A 14594-nucleotide genomic window follows, 5' to 3' on the forward strand; every position below is an offset into this window, starting at 1 on the left:
CAAAAACCAGCTTTTTTACATTAGCATGTGACGTTCAGAACTAGCATACCCCCCGCAAACCTCCGGTGAATTTACTAAATTACTCACGATAAACGTTCACAAAAAACATAACAATTATTTTAAGAATTATAGATACAGAACTCCTCTATGCACTCGATATGTCCGATTTTAAAATAGCTTTTTGGTGAAAGCACATTTTACAATATTCTCAGTAGATAGCCCGGCATCACAGGGCTAGCTATTTAGACACCGACCAAGTTTAGCACTCACCAAAATCAGATTTACTATTAGAAAAGTTTGATTACCTTTGATGTTCTTCGTCAGAATGCACTCCCAGGACTTCTACTTCAATAACAAATGTTGGTTTGGTCCAAAATAATCCATCGTTATATCCAAATAGCGGCGTTTTGTTCGTGCGTTCCAGACACTATCCGAATGGGAAATAAGGGTCGCGCGCATGGCGCATTTCGTGACAAAAGATTTCTAAATATTTCATTACCATACTTCGAAGCATGTCAACCGCTGTTTAAAATCAATTTTTATGCCATTTGTCTCGTAAAAAAGCGATAATATTCCGACCGGGAATCTGCGTTTCGGTAAATAGAGGGAAAAACAGAAAGACGGGGGCAGCCAGTGCACGCGCCTAAGCCCACTGTCCCCTGATCGGCCACTTGACAAACGCGATAATGTGTTTCAGCCAGGGCTTTGAATTACGTCATTCAGCTTTTTCCCGGGCTCTGAGAGCCCATTGGAGCCGTAGGAAGTGTCACGTAACAGCAGAGATCCTTTGTAATGGATAGAGATGACAAAGAAGGCCAAGAAATGGTCAGACAGGGTACTTCCTGTACAGAATCTTCTCAGGTTTTGGCCTGCCAAATGAGTTCTGTTATACTCACAGACACCATTCAAACCGTTTTAGAAACTTTGGAGTGTTTTCTATCCAAAGCTAATAATTATATGCATATTCTAGTTACTGGGCAGGAGTAATAATCAGATTAAATCGGGTACGTTTTTTATCCAGCCGTGAAAATACTGCCCCCTAGCCATAACAGGATAAACTACAAATCCTAGAAGGGTCTTTTGGAGGAAGGGTTGTTGACATATATTTGACATTTGTATCTTAAAGCATACTTGAGAAATAATTAACTGAAGTTGGAACACTGGTGACATTTAACGACCCTGTAAAACATCCGTTATCTGGTTCTCAGAAACAGAAGCAGGTGAGTGTGTTATGAACCTCCATCCAACCTGATTTGCTAAGTTTAATCAAAATTGTTGTCATATTGCCTTAGATGTGATCCTAGAAAGATTTTAATTAAACATTGAGCATTGAACAATGCCTTCTTAAGAAGCTGGTGGCCACCGGCTTCTTAATGTTTAGTTACGGTGCGCCTAATGAACACAACCCTGATTCTGATCCAACAAATTACATACAACATCACTGAGGGGAGTGTGACATTAAAGTTGACTATGACAGTTTGACACAGTTGAAGTCGGAAGTTTACATACACTTAGGTTGGAGTCATTAAAATGTCTTGTTAACAAACTATAGTTTTGGCAAGTCGGTTAGGACATCTACTTTGTGCATGACACAAGTAATTTTTCCAACAATTGTTTACAGACAGATTATTTCACTTATAATTCAAGTGTACCACAATTACAGTGAGTCAGAAGTTTACATACACTAAGTTGACTGTGCTTTTAAACAGCTTGGAAAATTCCAGAAATTGATGTCATGGCTTTAGAAGCTTCTGATAGGCTAATTTACATAATTTGAGTCAATTGGAGGTGTACCTGTGGATGTATTTCAAGGCCTACCTTCAAACTCAGTGCTTCTTTGCTTGACCTAATGGGAAAATGAAAAGAATTCAGCCAAGACCTCAGAAAAAAAATCTGGTTCATCCTTGGGAGCAATTTCCAAATGCCTGAAGGTACCACATTCATCTGTACAAACAATAGTATGCAAGTATAAACACCATGGGACCATGCAGCCATCATACCGCTCAGGAAGGAGACGCTTTCTGTCTCCTAGAGATGAATGTACTTTGGTGCGAAAAGTGCAAATCAATCCCAAAACAACAGCAAAGGACCTTGTGAAGATGCTGGAGGAAACAGGTACAAAAATATCCATATCCACAGTAAAACGAGTCCTATATCGACATAACCTGAAAGGCCGCTCAGCAAGAAAGAAGCCACTGCTCCAAAACCGCCATAAAAAAGCCAGACTACGGTTTGCAACTGCACATGGGGACAAAGATCGTACTTTTTGGAGAAATGTCCTCTGGTCTGATGAAACAAAAATAGAACTGTTTGGCCATAATGACCATTGTTATGTTTGGAGGAAAAAGGGGGAGACTTGCAATCCAAAGAACACCATCCCAACCGTGAGGCATGGGGGTGGCAGCATCATGTTGTGGGGGTGCTTTGCTGCAGGAGGGACTGGTGCACTTCACATAATAGATGGCATCATGAGGCAGGAAAATTATCTGGATATATCAAATCAAATCAAATGTATTTATATAGCCCTTCTTACATCAGCTGATACCTGAAAGTGCTGTACAGAAACCCAGCCTAAAACCCCAAACAGCAAGCAATGCAAGTGTAGAAGCACAGTAGCTAGGAAAAACTCCCTAGAAAGGCCAAAACCTCGGAAGAAACCTAGAGAGGAACCAGGCTATGAGGGGTGGCCAGTCCTCTTCTGGCTGTGACGGGTGGAGATTATGACAGAACATAGCCAAGATGTTCAAATGTTCATAAATGACCAGCATGGTCAAATAATAATAATCACAGTTGTCGAGGGTGCAACAAGTCAGCACCTCAAGAGTAAATGTCAGTTGGCTTTTCATAGCCGATCATTGAGAGTATCTCTACCGCTCCTGCTGTCTCTAGAGAGTTGAAAACAGCAGGTCTGGGACAGGTAGCACGTCCGGTGAACAGGTCAGGGTTCCATAGCCGCAGGCAGAACAGTTGAAACTGGAGCAGCAGCACGGCCAGGTGGACTGGGGACAGCAAGTAGTCATCATGTCAGGTAGTCCTGAGGCATGGTCCTAGGGCTCAGGTCCTCCGAGAGAGAGAAAGAAAGAAAGAGAGAAAGAGAGAATTAGAGAGAGCATACTTAAATTCACCCAGGACACCGGATAAGACAGGAGAAATACTCCAGATATAGCAGACTGGCCCTAGCCCCCCGACACATAAACTACTGCAGCATAAATACTGGAGGCTAAGACAGGAGGGGTCAGGAGACACTATGGCCCCATCCGACGATACCCCCGGACAGGGCCAAACAGGAAGGATATAACCCCACCCACTTTGCCAAAGCACAGCCCCCACACCACTAGAGGGATATCTTCAAACACCAACTTACCATCCTGAGACAAGGCCGAATATAGCCCACAAAGATCTCCGCCACGGCACAACCCAAGGGGGGGCGCCAACCCAGACAGGAAGACCACGTCAGTGACTCAACCCACTCAAGTGACGCACCCCACCTAGGGACGGCATGGAAGAACACCAATAAGCCAGTGACTCAGCCCCTGTAATAGGGTTAGAGGCACAGAATCCCAGTGGAGAGAGGGGAACTGGCCAGGCAGAGACAGCAAGGGCTGTTCGTTGCTCCAGAGCCTTTCCGTTCACCTTCACACTCCTGGGCCAGACTACACTCAATCATAGGACCCACTGAAGAGATGAGTCTTCAGTAAAGACTTAAAGGTTGAGACCGAGTCTGCATCTCTCACATGGGTAGGCAGACTATTCCATAAAAATGGAGCTCTATAGGAGAAAGCCCTGCCTCCAGCTGTTTGCTTAGAAATTCTAGGGACAATGAGGAGGCCTGCGTCTTCTGACCCTAGCTTACGTGTAGGTATGTACGGCAGGACCAAGTCGGAAAGATAGGTAGGAGCAAGCCCATGTAATGCTTTGTAGGTTAGCAGTAAAACCTTGAAATCAGCCCTTGCCTTAACAGGAAGCCAGTGTAGGGAGGCTAACACTGGAGTAATATGATCAATTTTTGGGGTGCTAGTCAGGATTCTAGCAGCCGTATTTAGCACTAACTGAAGTTTATTCAGTGCTTTATCCGGGTAGCCGGAAAGTAGAGCATTTTAGTAGTCCAACCTCGAAGTAACAAAGGCATGGATTAATGTTTCTGCATCATTTTTGGACAGAAAGTTTCAGATTTTTGCAATGTTGCGTAGATGGAAAAAAACTGCCCTTGAAACAGTCTTGATATGTTCTTCAAAAGAGAGATCAGGGTCCAGAGTAACGCCGAGATCCTTCACAGTTTTATTTGAGACGACTGTACAACCATCCAGATTAATTGTCAGATTTAACAGAAGATCTCTTTGTTTCTTGGGACCTAGAACAAGCATCTCTGTTTTTGTCCGAGTTTAAAAGTAGAACGTTTGCAGCCATCCACTTCCTTATGTCTGAAACACAGGCTTCTAGCGAGGGCAATTTTGGGGCTTCACCATGTTTCATTGAAATGTACAGCTGTGTGTCATCCGCATAGCAGTGAAATGTAACATTATGTTTTCAAATGACATCCCCAAGAGGTAAAATATATAGTGAAAACAATAGTGGTCCTAAAACGGAACCTTGAGGAACACCGAAATGTACAGTTGATTTGTCAGAGGACAGACCATTCACAGAGACAAATTGATATCTTTCCGACAGATAAGATCTAAACCAGGCCAGAACTTGTCCGTGTAGACCAATTTGGGTTTCCAATCTCTACAAAAGAATGTGGTGATCGATGGTATCAAAAGCAGCACTAAGATCTAGGAGCACGAGGACAGATGCAGAGCCTCGGTCTGACATCATTAACCTCTTACATCTAGACGTTCCACTAGCGGAACACCTGCTCCAATATCCAATGATAGGCGTGGCGCGAATTACAAATTCCTCAAAAATACAAAAACTTCAATTTTTCAAACATATGACTATTTCACAGCATTTTAAAGACAAGACTCTCCTTTATCTAACCACACTGTCCGATTTCAAAAAGGCTTTACAACGAAAGCAAAACATTAGATTATGTCAGCAGAGTACCAAGCCAGAAATAATCAGACACCCATTTTTCAAGCTAGCATATAATGTCACAAAAACCCAGAAGACAGCTAAATGCAGCACTAACCTTTGATGATCTTCATCAGATGACACACCTAGGACATTATGTTATACAATACATGCATGTTTTGTTCAATCAAGTTCATATTTATATCAAAAAACAGCTTTTTACATTAGCATGTGACGTTCAGAACTAGCATACCCCCCGCAAACTTCTGGAGGAATTTGCTAACAATTTACTAAATTCCTCACGATAAACGTTCACAAAAAGCATAACAATTATTTTAAGAATTATAGATACAGAACTCCTCTATGCACTCGATATGTCCGATTTTAAAATAGCTTTTTGGTGAAAGCACATTTTGCAATATTCTAAGTACATAGCCCAGCATCACAGGGCTAGCTATTTAGACACCCGGCAAGTTTAGCACTCACCCAATATCAGATTTACTATTATAAAAGTTTGATTACCTTTTGTTGTCTTCGTCAGAATGCACTCCCAGGACTGCTACTTCAATAACAAATGTTGGTTTGGTCCAAAATAATCCATCGTTATATCCAAATTGCGGCGTTTTGTTCGTGCGTTCCAGACACTATCTGAAAGGGTAAATAAGGGTCGCGCGCATGGTGCAATTCGTGACAAAAAAAATCTAAATATTCCATTACCGTACTTCGAAGCATGTCAACCGCTGTTTAAAATCCATTTTTATGCCATTTTTCTCGTAAAAAAGCGATAATATTCCGACCGGGAATGTCCATTTAGCTAAACAGAGGAAAGTAAACAAAGCTTTCGGTCGACGCGGGCACGAGCCTGAGTCTCACAGTATTGTAACCAGCCACTACCCAAACGTGCTACTTTTTTTCAGCCAGAGCCTGCAAAGCCACGATTCAGCTTTTTACCGCCTTCTGAGACCCTATGGCAGCCGTAGGAAGTGTCACGGGACAGCTAAGATCCTCACTCTTCAATAAACAGAGAGAAGAAGAACGACACCTTGTCAGACAGGCCACTTCCTGCATGAAACCTTCTCAGTTTTTTGCCTGCCAAATGAGTTCTGTTATACTCACAGACACCATTCAAACAGTTTTAGAAAACTTAGGGTGTTTTCTATCCATATGTAATAAGTATATGCATATTCTACTTACTGGGTAGGAGTGGTAACCAGATTAAATCGGGTACGTTTTTTATCCAGCCGTGAAAATACTGCCCCCTAGCCATAACAGGTTAAAAGGTAATTTACCACCTTCACAAATGCAGTCTCAGTGCTATGATGGGGTCTATAACCAGACTGAAGCGTTTCGTATACATTGTTTGTCTTCAGGAAGGCAATGAGTTGCTGCGCAACAGCTTTTTCGAACATTTTTGAGAGGAATGGAAGATTCGATATAGGCCGATAGTTTTTTATATTTTCTGGGTCAAGGTTTGGCTTTTTTACTGCCTCTTTTAATGAGTTTGGTACACATCCGGTGGATAGAGAGCCGTTTATTATGTTCAACATAGGAGGGCCAAGCACAGGAAGCAGCTCTTTCAGTAGTTTAGTTGGAATAGGATCCAGTATCCAGCTTGATGTTTTAGAGGCCATGATTATTTTCATCATTGTGTTAAGAGATATAGTACTAAAACACTTTAGTGTCTCCCTTGGTCCTAGGTTCTGGCAGAGTTGTGCAGACTCAGGACAACTGAGCTTTGGAGCATATTGAAGCAACATCTCAAGACATAAGTCAGGAAGTTTCAGCTTGGTCGCAAATGGGTCTTCCAAATGGACAATGACCCCAAGCATACTTCCAAAGTTGTGGCAAAATGGCTTAAGGACAACAAAGTCAAGGTATTGGAGTGGCCATCACAAAGCCCTGACCTCAATCCTATAGAAAATGAGTGGGCAGAACTGAAAAAGCGTGTATGAGCAAGGAGGCCTACAAACCTGAATGAGTTACACCAGCTCTGTCAGGAGGAATGGGCCAAAATTCACCCAACTTATTGTGGGTAGCTTGTGGAAGCCTACCCTGAACGTTTGACCCAAGTTACACAATTTAAAGGCAATGCTACCAAATACTAATTGAGTGTATGTAAACTTCTGACCCACTGGGAATGTGATGAAAGAAATAAAAGCTGAAATAAATCATTCTCTCTACTATTATTCTGACATTTCACATTCTTAAAATAAAGTGGTGATCCTAACTGACCTAAGACACAGAATTATTACTAGGATTAAATGTCAGGAATTGTGAAAAACGCAGTTTAAATGTATTTGGCTAAGGTGTATGTAAACTTCCGACTTCAACTGTAAGTCCCTCATCACATGGCCCTGTTCATGGGATAATTTGCTGGACTATAAAGCAGAGGCTTCTATCGTCAGGTCTTCAGTCATCCCACATATAACAGCTGCTAATGTCAAGGATATTACCAAAGCAGCAGATAAACTGGACAACCTTCTATTCAACACCTTGTATTCAACTCATTCACATGCAGACTGGATCAGGATTCCCATTTTTCCCATGATTTAAATCAGTCTTCCAATTGTGCGACTTGATGTGAAGTGTTTCACTTCTAAACATTGACTCGTTGGCTCCCGAGTGGTGCAGCAGTCTAAGGCACTGCATCACAGCGCAAGAGGCGCCACTACAGTACCTGTTTGAATCCAGGCTGCATCACATCCGGCTGTGATTGGGAGTCCCATAGGGCAACACACAATTGGCCCAGCATTGTCTGGGTTTGGCCTGGGTAGGCCGTCATTGTAAATAATCATTTGTTTATTTAAATAAAAGTAAAATAAAATCATAATAAATATATATAAATTGTGTGGGTCCATCTAGTGGATTGGGCTGTCACTTGTCCTGACCCTTCAAAAGGCTTGGCTGGAATGAGTCCCCTGCTCCCCCAGAGACGCTTGTGTTCCAACTGCTGCAGCTGAAGGCAGGTTGTGGGATTCCCAGTTTTATTTATGTTCTCTGTTATGGACCTGACTGTGTCTTCCTACTATCTATATCATATATGGGCATGTCCTCTGGTGCACGGCTCAAATGGAAGCAGATCTGGAGATGAAGCAATAAAGCAATGCCAAATTAACTTAGATATATTGCTGTGGAAGCTGGGATTATTTCTGACACAACCATTTCTGAACATGTCCATATTGGGCTAGTACATTATCTGTGGCGCTTGTACATTATCTGTGGCTTTGGTATCTCTGCTATGGACTGTATGGGATCAAATTGGAGTTTCAAGAACAGTTCAGAAGATGTGGTTGGATATAATTTATTTGACGGAGGGTCATAGAGCAATCCTAAACTACTTTAGGTTGCATGTATTTCTGACATTCAGTTTTGGATCATGGCCATGTTTGGAGAAGGTTACTGACAGTGGGTAATAATTTGGACTGCTTGCTGGTCCAAAGATCTGTACAGCTTGCTGAAAAACACAACAGCTCCCCATTTGATCCAAGTGTTTCTCCTTGTAAATGTATTAGATTAATATTACATTTAGCCCTCCATTAACTTCACACTGCATGCTGAAAGGTGAAGACCTCATACCCATACTGTAGACCACAGAGAGATCTGATACAGGCCAGCACATTGTTTTGACCTTATTAGTCGACCATGAGGTCCTCACATTGCTGACACCGTAATAGATTTACAGCGAGATATGTGGCCTGGAAAATAAGATCTGAATGAACTGAGCCAAGCTTGGTTGTTTTTTGCATCCATGCCACAACATTTGACAATTCACATCCAGATTTAAATTTCTACTGGCTGTGACATTTGAACGGTTGAATCATGTAATAAGAAATGCTGCTGTGAGCCAAGGCCCTGGGTTGTCTCAGGCAAACTCCTGTCTGTGGTGATAAAATTACTTTGCTAGCACAGACTGAGTAATTTAAAACACCCTTAAAGTGGCAGTCCAGGCTCCTTTTCACCTCATTTAACACCTAATTTACTTAAAAGGCACATCTTAATAGGTGGTTCAGGTAAGTCATGATATAGCACAAGTAGCTCAAAACAGACACTACTGTACATGATCAAAAGTATGTGGACACCTGCTCGTCGAACATCTCATTTCAAAATCATGGGCATTAATATGGGGTTGTTCCCCTCTTTGCTACTATAACATTCTTCACTCTTCTTGGAAGGCTTTCTACTAGATAATGGAACATTGCTGTGTGGACTTGCTTCCGTTCAGCCGCAAGAGCATTAGTGAGGTTGGCAACTGGTGTTGGGCGATTTGGACTGGCTCGCAAAGCATTCCAATTCATCCCAAAGGTGTTAGATGGGGTTGAGATCAGGGCTCTGTGCAGGCTGGTCAAGTTCTTCAACACCAATCTCGACAAACCATTACTGTCTGGACCTCGTTTTCTGCACGGTGGCATTGTCATGCTGAAACAGGAAAGGGCCTTCCCCAAACTGTAGCCACATAGTTGGAAGCATAGAATCATCTAGAATGTCATTGTATGTTGTAGTGTTTAGTTTTCCCTTCCCTGGAACTAAAGGGCCTAGCTCCACCACCAAACTTTACAGTTGGCGCTATGCATTGGGGCAAGTAGGGAGTTCTCCTGGGATCCACCAAACCCAGATTCGCAAGATGGTGAATCATTATTCATCACTCCAGAGAACGCGTTTCCACTGCTCCAGAGTCCAATGGCGGCGAGCTTTACACCACTCCAGCCGACACTTAACATTGCGCATGGTGATCTTATGCTTGTGTGCGGCCATGGAAACTAATTTCATGAAGCTCCTGATGAACAGCTCTTGTGCTGATGTTGCTTCCAGAGGCAGTTTGCAACTCGGTAGTGAGTGTTGGAACCAAGGACAGATGATTTTTACGCGCTTCAGCATTTGGCGGTCCTGTTCTGTGAGCTTGTGTGGCCTACCACTTCGCGGCTGAGCTGTTGTTGCTCCTAGACGTTTCCACGTCACAATAACAGCACTTACAGTTGACCGGGGCAGCTCTAGCAGGGCAGAAATTTGACAAAATGACTTGTTGTAAAGGTGGAATCTTATGACGGTGTCACGTTAAAAGTCACTGAGCTCTTCGGTAAGGCCATTCTACTGCCAATGTTTGTCTGAGGAGATTACATGGCTGTGTGCTCAATTGTATACACCTGCCAGCAACTGGTGTGGCTGAAATAGCTGAATCCACTCATTTGAAGGGGTGTCCACATACTTTTGTATATACACTACCGTTCAAAAGTTTAGGGTCACTTATACATGTCCTTGTTTTTGAAAGAAAAGTACATTTGTTATCAATTAATATAACATCAAATTGATCTGAAATACAGTGTAGACATAGTTAATGTTGTAAATGACTATTGTAGCTGGAAACTGCAGATTTCTTATGGAATATCTACATAGGTGTACAGAGGCCCATTATCAGCAACCATCACTCCTGTGTTCCAATGGCACGTTGTGTTAGCTAATCCAAGTTTCTCATTTTAAAAGGCTAATTGATCATTAGAACACCCCTTTGCAATTATGTTAGCACAGCTGACAACTGTTGTTCTGATTAAAAAAGCAATAAAACTGGCCTTCTATAGACTAGTTGAGTATCTGGAGCATCAGCATTTGTGGGTTCGATTACAGGCACAAAATGACAAGAAACAAATAACTTTCTTCTGAAACTCGTCAGTCTATTCTTGTTCTGAGAAATGAAGGCTATTCCATGCCAGGAATTGCCAAGAAACTGAAGATCTCGTACAACACTGTGTACTACTCCCTTCACAGAACAGCTCAAACTGGCTCTAACCAGAATAGATCGCTTTAAGAAATTTACTGCACTACAAAAGTCATATTGAATTGTGTATTGCTGACAACGCAACCAAATATCAACATTTAACCCCCTAGAGTCGATGTCCGCGCCCCGTGAAAATTAAATTAGCATAATAAATCAGTTTCAGCTAACGATGTGTTTTTTTGCATTGGATGCGTCTTAATCCTGAGAAGCTTTTACAGATGCACAATCGAGAGCATCCTGTCGGGCTGTATCACCACCTGGTATGGCAACTGCACCGCCCTCAACCGCAAGGCTCTCCAGAGGGTCGTGCGGTCTGCACAACGCATCACCAGGGGCAAAGTACCTGCCCTCTAAGACATCTACAGCACCCGATGTCACAAGAAGCCAAAAAGATAATCAAGGACAACAACCACCTGAGCCACTGCCTGTTCACCCCGCTGCCATCCAGAAGGCAAGGTCAATACAGGTGCATCAGAGCTGGGACCGAGAGACTGAAAAACAGCTTCGACCTCAAGGCCATCAGACTGCTAAACAGCAATCACTAACTCAGAGAGGCTGCTGCCTACATAGAGACTCAAATCACTGGTCACTTTAATAAATGGATCACTAGTCACTTTAAACAATGCCACTTTAATTATGTTAACATATCTTACATTACTCATCTCATATGTATATGCTGTACCTTATACCATCTATTGCACCTTGCCTATGCCGCTCGGCCATTGTGGTACATATTCTTATTCCACCCCTTTAGATTTGTGTGTGTTACGTAGTTGTTGGGGAATTGTTAGATTACTTGTTAAATATTACTGCACTATCAGAACTAGAAGCAAAAGCATTTCGCTACACTCGCATTAACATCTGCTAACCATGTGTATGTGACCAATACAATTTGATTTGATTTGAATCAAAGCATCTGCCGATGTCGCACTTCCTCATCTGGAGGTGAAAGGTGACAGAGCTAGAGCGTTGTTTTTCAGACCAAGAGACATGCCGAAAATCGGTCTTCTCACAAAATAGTCTCTAGCGTCCGAACAGTTTGGACTACACAGTAATATGTGGAAAGGTGAGACTCTCACAAGTACTTACATGTTGGTTATTTCACTCTAGGACGCCCACCGGCCTCACAAGACTCGTCTGAAGGTACCAGTTGAAACAAAGTTATGGAAGTACACTATATATGGAGACTGTTAAGTAAAGAAAACTAAGGGGTTAAATACACACACACACACACACACACACACACACACACACACACACACACACACACACACACACACACACACACACATATATATATAAAGACATCAAAACTATGAAATAACACATATGGAATCATGTAACCAAAAAAAGTGTTAAACAAATCCAAATATATTTCATATTAAGATTCTTCAAAGTAACCACCCTTTGCCTTGATGACAGCTTTGCATACCCTTGGAATTCTCTCAACCAGCTTCATGAGGTACAGTAGTCACCTGGAATGCATTTCAATTAACAGGTGTACCTTGTTAAAAGTTAATTTGTGGAATTTCTTTCCTTCTTAACGCATTTGAGCCAATCTGTTGTGTTGCGGACAAAGTAGGGTTGGTATACAGAAGATAGCCCTATTTGGTAAAAGAGCAAATCCATATTATGTCAAGAACAGCTCAAATATCAAACAGAAATGACAGTCCATCAGTACTTTAAGACATGAAGGTCAGTCAATCCGGAAAATGTCAGGAACTTTGAAAGTTTCTTTAAGTGCAGTCGCAAAAACCATCAAGCGCTGTGATGAAAATGGCTCTCGTGAGGACCGCCACAGGAAAGGAAAACCCAGAGTTACCTCTGCTGCAGAGGATAAGTTCATTAGAGTTAACTGCACCTCAGATAGCTGCCCAAATAAATGCTTCACAGAGTTCAAGCAACAGTCACGTTTCAACATCAACTGTTCAGAGGAGACTACGTGAATCAGGCCTTCGTGGTTGAATTGCTGCAAAGAAACCACTACTAAAGGATACCAATAAGAAGAAGAGACTTGCTTAGGCCAAGAAACACGAGCAATGGACATTAGACCAGGGGAAATCTGTCCTTTGGTCTGATGAGTCCAAATGTGTGATTTTTGGTTCCAACCGCCGTGTCTTTGTGGGACGCAGAGTAGGTGAATGGATGATCTCCGCATGTGTGGTTCCCATCGTGAAGCATGGAGGTGGAGGTTTGATGGTGTGGCATATTTAACCAACATGGCTACCACAGCATTCTGCAGTGATATGCCATCCCATCTGGTTTGTGCTTAGTGGGACTATCATTTGTTTTTCAACAGGACAATGACCCAAAACACATCGCCAGGCTGTTTAAGGGCTATTTTACCAAGGAGAGTGATGGAGTGCTGCATCAGATGACCTGGCCGCCACAATCACCCAACCTCAACCCAATTGAGATGGTTTGGGATGAGTTGCACCGCAGAGTGAAGGAATATATATATATATATTATATATATATATATATATATATATATATATTGTAACGCCTGTCGTTAGAATTAGACCAAGGTGCAGTGGAGGATGTGTATTCATTATTAAAGATTTTAATGAACAAAACACTCTATACCAAACACGAAAAGAAACGACAGCAAACAGTCCTGTCTGGTCCCAAATGAACACAACAGAAAACAATCACCCACAAAATCCAAAGGAAAATAGGCTACTTATGTGTGACTCCCAATCAGCAACAACGAACTTCAGCTGTGCCTGATTGGGAGCCCACACACACACACACACACGGCCCAAAACAAAGAAATACAAAAACATAGAAAAATTAACATAGAACGCCCACCCAATGTAACACCCTGGCCTAACCAAAAATAAAGAACAAAAACCCCTCTCTATGGCCAGGGCGTTACATATATATATTTTTTTTTTATTTTTATTTCTTTTTTAATACTTCAAAGACTCTTACAATTCTAATTCAAATTGCAAAATGATCTTTGGTATGACTTTAAAACAATTTCATATAGTTTAGGCTAGCACATGTGAAACACCTTCTGAGTAACGAGATGGACAAGCCAGCACAGGTGTAACACATACTGACTAATGAGGTGACACCAATCCCTACGTGCTAATGTGCTATATGTCCAACATCAAAACATAAAAAAATTACTTACTAAAAACCTGTAACAATATGAATTATTCATTTGTAGACAAACAGGAATTAGAGCCATACTTAGTCAGTGGCACAGATGGAGCTACCCAAGCAAAATATATATCTCGTTAAAATGTCAATATTTGGTTGCGTTGACAACCAAACACAATTCAAAATCTATTTTATAGTACCTTCAAAAAGTATGGCAAACCTAAATAAGTTCAGGAGTGAAAATGTGTGCAAGTCACATAACTCATTTTGTGTGCTATAATAGTGTTTAACATGCATTTTGAATGACTACCTCATCTCTGTATCCCACACCTGCAATTACCTGTAAGGCCCCTACAGTATGTCGAGCAGGGAATTTCAACCACAAAGAGCAGGGCGGTTTTCCAAAGCCTCGCAAAGAATGGCAGCTATTGGTAGATGGGTAAAAAAAAGCAGACATTGAATATCATTTTGAGCTTGGTGAAGTTATTAATGACACTTTGGATGGTGTATCAATACACCCAGTCACTACAAAGATACAGAAGGCCTTCCTAACTCAGTTGCCGGAGAGGAAGGTAACCGCTCAGCGATTTCACCATCAGGTCACCAAATCGCCTACTAAAGATACATCATAACATGGTTCTAACAATGATCTTAACACTACAAAAGCTCTGGGAAATGAGGCCCTGTTGCTTTGGTAACGAGGCCC

This window comes from Salmo salar, chromosome 02, assembly GCF_965601325.2.
Source record: "Salmo salar chromosome 02, fSalSal1, whole genome shotgun sequence".
Taxonomy (NCBI): domain Eukaryota; kingdom Metazoa; phylum Chordata; class Actinopteri; order Salmoniformes; family Salmonidae; genus Salmo; species Salmo salar.